Here is an 8,391-nt window from a genome sequence, read left to right on the forward strand (position 1 = left end):
AAGGTCTCAGTTCCTCCAAAGTGGAACAAGCAAGCATTTACACCAGTCTGGGATCAGGAAGGGATTTTTGTGCCCAGAATCTTAGCAGAGTTTCCTCTCCACAGCCACTTGGTCTGCAGTTCAGCCAAGTCAACCCTGGGGGCTGAGATTCAGATAAGCTGCATGGGCAGGACTGCCATTTAGTGTGAGATAAAGATCAGCTCTATCATGGCCTCTACACAGGGCTGAGGTAATAATCAGCTCCTCAGTGCCCCCAGGGGTTTTACTATCCAACTATGGATGAGGGCTGCTGTGGGAACTGCTGCTGCCTGCTTGATGTGGCCTCTGGGGATGCTGCCTGGGGCTGGAGCTATGGGAAGGCCATTATCCCTTCCCACCCAGCTGAAAAAACCTTGTCACTGGAGCCAAGATGGCAGAGTAGAATGATACACATATGCTAGCTCCGAACCCACAGCCCATAAACTACCTGTAAAGAAGAACCCTCAACAAATTATGGAGCAGCAGAAGCCACAGAACAATGGAATGGAGGAGATTTCTGTTTCAGAGAGACCTGAAAAACTGACACGAAAGGTCCGTTGTGCACCAGACCCAGAGCAGAGCCCAGCCCTGTCTTGGCTGTGTGGAACTGAGAGGAGCAGATCTGAGCAGGCTTCAGTGACAGAATCTCCAGCAGCTGCACCGGTCCCTCCACCCACAGGTATCAAAGGTCAGTGAGAGGGGCTTTTCAGTTCTTGGAGAGGGGAGTGGGGTGTCTCCATAACTCAGGCTCCCCTGGGAGGCAGCCACAGAGGCAGCAGCAGACAGGGGCTCCCAAAGCAGGCAGGAGCCTGAATCCATTGTTGAACTCCGCTGAGGGAACTGAGCCCCTGAGGTGGCCCTGCCCTGACCTGAACACCTGAATTTAATCTCACACTGAGTAGCAGCCCTGCCCCCACCCAAGGCCCTGAGGCTGGGAAGCAGCATTTGAATCTCAGACCTCAAGCATTATCTGGACAGATCTGGAGGTATGGTGGGTGTGGAGAGGAAACTCAGAAGTCTAGTAACTGGCTGGGAAAATGCCCAGAAAAGGGAAAAAAAATAAGACCATAGGAAGTTACTTTCTTGGTGAACAGATATCTCCTCCCATCCTTTCAGATGAGGAAGAACAATGCTTACCATCAGGGAAAATCATAGACATCAAGGCTTCTGTATCCCAAACACCCAAAATAAATATTCAATGGGCTCAGGCCATGGAAGAGCTCAAAAAGGATTTTGAAAATCAAATTAGAGTGGTGGAGGAAAAACTGGGATGAGAAATGAGAGAGATGTAAGAAAAGCATGAAAAGCAGGTCAACACCTTGCTAAAGGAGACCCAAAAAAATGATGAAGAAAATAACACCTTGAAAAATAGGCTAACTCAACTGGCAAAAGAGGTTCAAAGTCAATGACGAGAAGAATGCTTTCAAAAGCAGAATTAACCAAATGGAAAAGGAGGTTCAAAAGCTCACTGAAGAAAATAGTTCTTTAAAAATTAGAATGGAACAGATAGAGGCTAATGACTTTATGAGAAACTGAGAAATCACAAAACAAAACCAAAAGAATGAAAAAATGGAAGATAATGTGAAATATCTCATTGGAAAAAACAACTGACCTGGAAAATAGTTCCAGGAGAGACAATTTAAAAATTATGGGATTACCTGAAAGCCATGATCAAAAAAAAGAGCCTAGACATCATCTTTCATGAAATTATCAAGGAAAACTGCCCTGAGATTCTAGAACCAGAGGGCAACGTAAGTATTCAGGGAATCCACCAATCACTGCCTGAAAGAGATCCAGAAAAAGAAACTCCTAGGAACATTGTGGCCAAATTCCAAATTTACCTGGTCAAGGACAAAATATTGCAAGTAGCTAGAAAGAAACAATTCAAGTACTGTGGAAATACAATCAGGATAACATAAGATCTAGCAGCTTCTACATTAAGGGATCGAAGGGCATGGAATATGATATTCCAGAAGTCAAAGGAACTAGGACTAAAACCAAGAATCACCTACCCAGCAAAACTGAGTATAATATTTCAGGGGAAAAAATGGTTTTTCATGAAATCGAGGACTTTCAAGCATTCTTGATGAAAAGACCAGAGCTGAAAAGAAAATTTGACTTTCAAACAAAAGAATCAAGAGAAGCATGAAAAGGTAAACAGCAAAGTGAAGTCATAAGGGGCTTACTAAAGTTGAACTGTTTACATTCCTACATGGAAAGACAATATTTGTAACTCGTGAAACTTTTCAGTATCTGAGTAGTGGGTGGGATTACACACATACACACGCACACACACACACAGACAGAGAACACAGGGTGAATTGAATAGGATGGGATCATATCTTAGAAAAATGAAATTAAGCAGTGAGAGAGAAATATATTGAGAGCAGAAAGGGAGAAATGGAATGGGGCAAATTATCTCTCATAAAAGAGGCAAGGAAAAGACTTTTTAGTGGAGGGGAAAAGAGGGGAGGTGAGAGAAAAACATGAAGTTTACTCTCATCACATTCCACTAAAGGAAGGAATAAAATGCACACTCATTTTGGTATGATAACCTATCTTACAATACAGGAAAGTGGGGGAGAAGGGGATAAGCAGGGGCGGGATGATGGAAGGGAGGGCAATGGGAGGAGGGAGCAATTTGAAGTCAACACTCTTGGGGAGGGACAGGATCAAAAAAGAGAATAGAAGCAATGGGGGGGGGATAGGATGGAGGGAAATATAGTTAGTCTTACACAACACAACTATTATGGAAGTCATTTGCAAAACTACACAGATATGGACTATATTGAATTGCTTGCCTTCCAAAGGGAATGGGTGGGGAGGGAGGGATGAAGAGAAGTTGGAACTCACAGTTTTGGGAACAACTGTCATGTTCTGTTCTTGCTACTAGGAAATAAGAAATACAGGTAATGGGGTATAGAAAGTTATCTGGCCCTACAGGACAAAAGAGAAGATGGGGACAAGGCAAGGGAGGGATGATAGAAGAGAAGACAGATTGGTGATAGGGGCAATTAGAATGCTTGGTGTTTTGGGGTGGGGGGAGGGGACAAAAGGGGAGAAAATTTGGAACTCAAGATTTTGTGAAAATTAATGTTAAAAGTTAAATAAAAAATAAAAACCCTGTCACTGACCTTTGGTGCCTGTGTGTTAAGTGATATGTGAACTTCTGCTACTGGGACTGGATATTCTGCCCTCTAGGGCTGTTTATGAGCCGCGTGGGAAGGCTGGGCTGGGCTCTGCTCTGTGTCTGGTGCAACAGACGTTTCCCACTGGCCTTTCAGATCACCTTGGGCTGGAAATCTCCTCCACTCTGTTGTTCTCCACTTCTGCTTCTGCAAAATTTGTTGAGAGTCTCTCTACAGGTATTTTATGGTCTGTGTGGGGAGAGTCAGCATATGTGTGTTTCTACTCTGCCATCTTGGCTCCACCCCCTTATCCTAAATTTTCAGACGTGGAGGTGGATGACTATCACTGTCCTGCTCCTTTATGGTAAGTTACTTATAATGTCAGTTTCAAGAAAACTATTTCATTTCCCCATACATGGACTAAATTATGCGTAAAACATTCAATTTGATATATTGCACTAAAATACTGGACAATCAAGGATGGGTACTATCCATGTGCAGAAGATAATCAAAAATGAAATAGCATAAATCCTTTGGAAATAGGGCCAAAGGGAGAGATCTGGACCAAAATGTCAAGAAGTTTTTTTTAATGAATAAAAGATTTTATTAAAATTATTTATAAGTAAAAGGAGCATAATATCTTGGTGGTATAAGAATACACATGTAGGTACAAGGGATTATATGTGTATGACTTAATAGAATAAAAAATCATAAGCACATTAATAAACACATAAACAAATGAATGAAAAGTGTTAAACCATAGTAAATGGCTATATGACTTTACTTTTTCTTGATAATATGGAGCTTCATGATGATCATCCACAGTTTTAAAAAATGAACTTTCTTTACAATTATTTATCAACAATAGATCTTGACTTTCCTTATTTGGCTCCTCTAATAAGACACTTACAAACAGGTACCTACAAAAATCCAGCATTGACCTGAAGGACTAAAAATCCATGTTAAGAAGGGTTAGAGTATGGAAAACTAGAAACAGAAAGCATGGAGTGTGTGTGTGTGTGTGTGTGTGTGTGTGTGTGTGTGTGTGCGCATGTGTGTGTGTGTGTGTGTGTGTCTGAGAGAGAGAGAGAGAGATAGAGATAGATAGAGAGAGAGAGAGAGAGAGAGAGAGAGAGAGAGAGAGAGAGAGAGAGAGAGAGAGAGAGAGAGAGAGATTCAAGCTATGCCAAATCCTTGTTTGTTTCTTGGCTGTCAGCGGTTTAAAGCTGAACTTTGATTTGTATTTATTCTTCTTTGGAGACTCTAGGTTTCCCTACATGTGTACTTGTATGCTTCCGAACAGATGTATTCAGAGACCTGAGACACTTCAATCTGGAACTGGTCAGCAACTAGTGTAACCCAGGGATTATTCTCCACTTTGAAAACCTGTTTCTAACCAGTTAATTCCAAGTATCTGAGCTCCAGAGGAAAGATAGGCAGTCAATGCCCCTGGCTCTGTAGTTCCTTAAGTTCCTCAAATCTCCCAATTTCTTTTGGCAATGATATCAGGTTATCAGGCTGAATATCTGTAGCTTTGGAAGCTTCCCAATATCTGGCAGTAGGATTTCAATATCGTTGTCATTTTGATAAGGTGAACTCAGAGTGCTAAGGGAAAAAATTTCCAGAAAGAAAATTTTCATTGAAGTTGCTGTAATTCAAGTCAAGGACCTCCAGGGTTGGGAAAGAGCCAAGTCCTTGAGGCAAAGTACTTAGCCTGTTCTTACCAAGGTTCAGGGATGTGAGTTTTTGGAGACTGTTGATCTGCTTGGCTATCTCTTCAATTTAGTTGTTGAAAGGTGGTCATCACTTCCAGATTCTTCAGTTCTACCATACTTGGCGGCACAATTGTGAATTTTTGTGGCTGAGAAACAGTTGTGTAAAGTGGATTAAAATTTAAAAATTCATGAACATCCAACATATTGGAGATTCTACAGTCATGCATGGCCATCTGGAACTGCTTCTCCCAGCTCTCCTCCACCAGCTTCTTTGAGGACTTGGGCATGGCTGTGGAGGGCAGCAGTGGTGGGGGACCTGCACCAATCAGCCAAGAGCAAAGGTGTTCAGGCTGCCCAGAAGAGTTAAACATGCCCTAACTCAGACCCAGCTGAGGAGCAGACCTCAGCTCTCAACTCTGGCCCCTCCCACAACAAGAAAGCCCTTCAGGAATAAAGGGAAAGAATTACCTAGTCACAGTGTAGAAGGAAGGCTCAGAGAATATCTAGTCTAACCCAAAGGTAGTGAAAAAGAATCCAAATTCACCATACTCAACAAGTATCCATATAACTGCCAACTCAGAAGGATCCCCCTCCACTCCAAGATGGCTCCAGTTATTAGGAGACTCTTTCTTACATCAAGTATAATATTGCCTTCTAATCTCTTCCATTATTCATCTGTATGTCGTCTCCACATTAGAGTGTTAGCTTCTTAGAGGAAGCGTATGTTGTTTTGTCTTTGCATCCTCAGCATTTGGCACAGTGTGGGACACATAGTAAGTGCTTAATAACTGCTTGTTGACTTTTCTGTAGTTCAGAATCTCCAAGTGAATGTCTTCCACATAGTTCATATACAATATCACAAAACTTCTTACCCCTACCCCTTCCACCTTAACTTCTTTGCCTTAAGAGTCTCCCCACCCAATCCACTTTTTTACTCAGCTTTCAAACTGTTATTCCTAACATATCCATCTGATGCCTGTTGGGTCCTGTTGCCTTGAGGTCACATGTGACCCTGTAGGTCCTCAAGTGTGACCCTTTGACAAAATCCTTCAGCCTGTGGCCCTCTAGGTCCTCACATGCAATCCTTTGACTGAACTGCACTCGAGGACCTAGAGGTGGCCTCAAAGAAGCAGGTTCCCCTTACCTGTGGTCTCAACTTCTCTGCTCAGTCAATTCCAGTGGCTCCCTATCACTTCCCAAATCAAATAGAAAATCATCTTTGTGGCTTTTTAAGCCATTGATAACCCTTTCTACTTTTCCGGCCTTCTTGTGCCTCATTCTTCTCCATATATTCTATGGCTCAATGACACTGGTCTCCTAGCTGTTCCTTGAACACAATACTCCATCTCATAAATATATGCTTTGCCACTAATGCCCAGTAATGAATTTTCTCCCTCTTTATATCTACCTCCTGGCTTTTTTGGCTTCCTTCAAGTCCCAGCTAGAATCCCATATACCATTCCCAATCTTGCGAAATACTATTAACTTCCTTTTGTGATTTTTTATTGTTTCTCCCATAGTTGTTTACATTCAAACCCCCTCCCCCCCGTAACACACCCTTTAGAGGGTGAATTCCTTAATTTGTTTTTTGGCCTTCTTATATGTTTCCACAGTGATGAACAACACAGTGTCTGGCCCAAAGCAGGTGCATGATGAATGTTTGACCTAACTTTTCTTAACGAAATTAGTGCCTGAAGTAACCTGACAGAGAATAGCAAGGACATATCTAAATGTATAACATGAAAGTGGAGATGATTCCATTGTCTTTAGATCCCACCACCTGTTACAGTATTTTGCACATAATAGGCACTCAATGAACACGTTACATTAGATACATAGAAAAATAACAAACATTTCTCCATCCATTTGTGAACATTGAGTTTATGATTTATAACGACTTAAGGTTTAGGCTTTCTCTCCCACTCTTCTTTTCTTTCTAAATCCCAGTACTCTAAACTTCTGGGACAGGGGGTGGGAGATGTCAATTCTGCCATATGATAACTCTTTCTCACTTAGCAATGCCATTTCCTAAATCCACAGTTAATATTTTCAGTCTGAAGGATCATGTATGGAATCCAAAGCAATGTACTGGACATAGGTCATAGAAATACAGTTGGATGTCTGAATTACTGGAGGTCTATTTAATGAGGCTCTCTTGGTCATTCCTCCTATTCTCACTGCCATACCTTCCGTCTATGTGACTTTTTTCGTCTAATAGAACTTAAGTCCCTGCTAGATTGGATTTTAACTAATTATTTTCTATACTGGGAAATAATTTTAACAGATTAAACAATTGCTCCCTCTGTTTATAGATAGCGTGAAACAAAAGAAGCCAACCCCAAGTGAACATGAAAGGAAGGGCAAAGCCAATACAGGACTCTAGAACAGGAAAAAATAACACACTTCTCAAAGAGCATCTTTCGTTTTTGTAAAACCTCAAGGGAATAGTCTCACTGTCACATTAAAACTGCCTCATGAAAACACATGGAAATAAGCCAGTGAGGCAAACTGGGAGTTTAAGGACTTCATAAGTGCCCTTGAGGTAGAAATTCACATGACTTTTAAATATGGCAGTTTGGCTGATAATTCCTCTGAAAATTTGAGTCTATTTGGAATACTGCAAAATGGTAGGATGATCAGAGAAGATGCAGCTTACTAGGATAGTCAGAAGCTAGACTTAGAGTCTAACCTGTGTTTTAATCCCACTTCAGACATTCAGTTGTATGTTACTGGCAGGAAATTAAACCTATTTGAGACTCAGGTTTTCTATATATAAAAATGGAAATAATAATATTTTAGTTCATTATTCATAGGGTTGTTGTGTAGTTTAATGAGATCATGTGTATCAAAAAAACACAACACTTAGAGGGCTCTATGAATGACAGTTATTATTATAACCAAAATGCATGTGCTTACTTTGGAGACAAAATAGTATACTTGTTTATCCTAGTATTTCAGTTCCATTTTCTTAAAACAAAAATAAGACAAAAAGGTTTGTCGTATTCTCCCTCATCTATTTCTACAGGAAGCAATGCCAGAACTACAAATGAGGTCATATTGGCCATACGCGGGTTTTGCTTCTTGTGACAATGGCTGTAGGCCTGTATATAGTGTGAAGCTAGTTCACTACTTCTTTCCTACCTGAGTCACCTTGTGGGCATTCCTCTGCAGATATGTCACATGAATCTTACTCTTAACTCCATCACCTCATCATATTTGTATAATTTTGGAATGTCTGTATATATCATGAGAATATGGTCACAGATAGAAATTTGGAATGGAACTCAAATGCAATTTTTCACAATTTGCTCATATTATATTTTGTTATGCTATGTTTTGTTGAGTTGTGTCATATATTATATTATATTGCATCATAACATATCATACTTTATATCATATCACATCATATCATATCACATTATTTTATACTACAGTATAGTATATATAACATATTACATGCAGATGTACAACATAATCAACATAAATGTTCAATATAGCATATTCATGCATACATTACATGTCTATGCATG

At 40.5% G+C, this 8,391-nt stretch overlaps 1 pseudogene; it reads right to left on the reverse strand.

Annotated features, from left to right (window-relative positions):
* Window positions 1-4,586: 4,586 nt before the first annotated feature.
* On the reverse strand, window positions 4,587-5,148 carry LOC140511772 (ras suppressor protein 1 pseudogene; annotated as a pseudogene).
* Between the last annotated feature and the right edge of the window lie 3,243 nt (window positions 5,149-8,391).

The sequence above is a fragment of the Notamacropus eugenii genome, chromosome 6, assembly GCF_028372415.1.
Source record: "Notamacropus eugenii isolate mMacEug1 chromosome 6, mMacEug1.pri_v2, whole genome shotgun sequence".
Lineage (NCBI taxonomy): Eukaryota > Metazoa > Chordata > Mammalia > Diprotodontia > Macropodidae > Notamacropus > Notamacropus eugenii.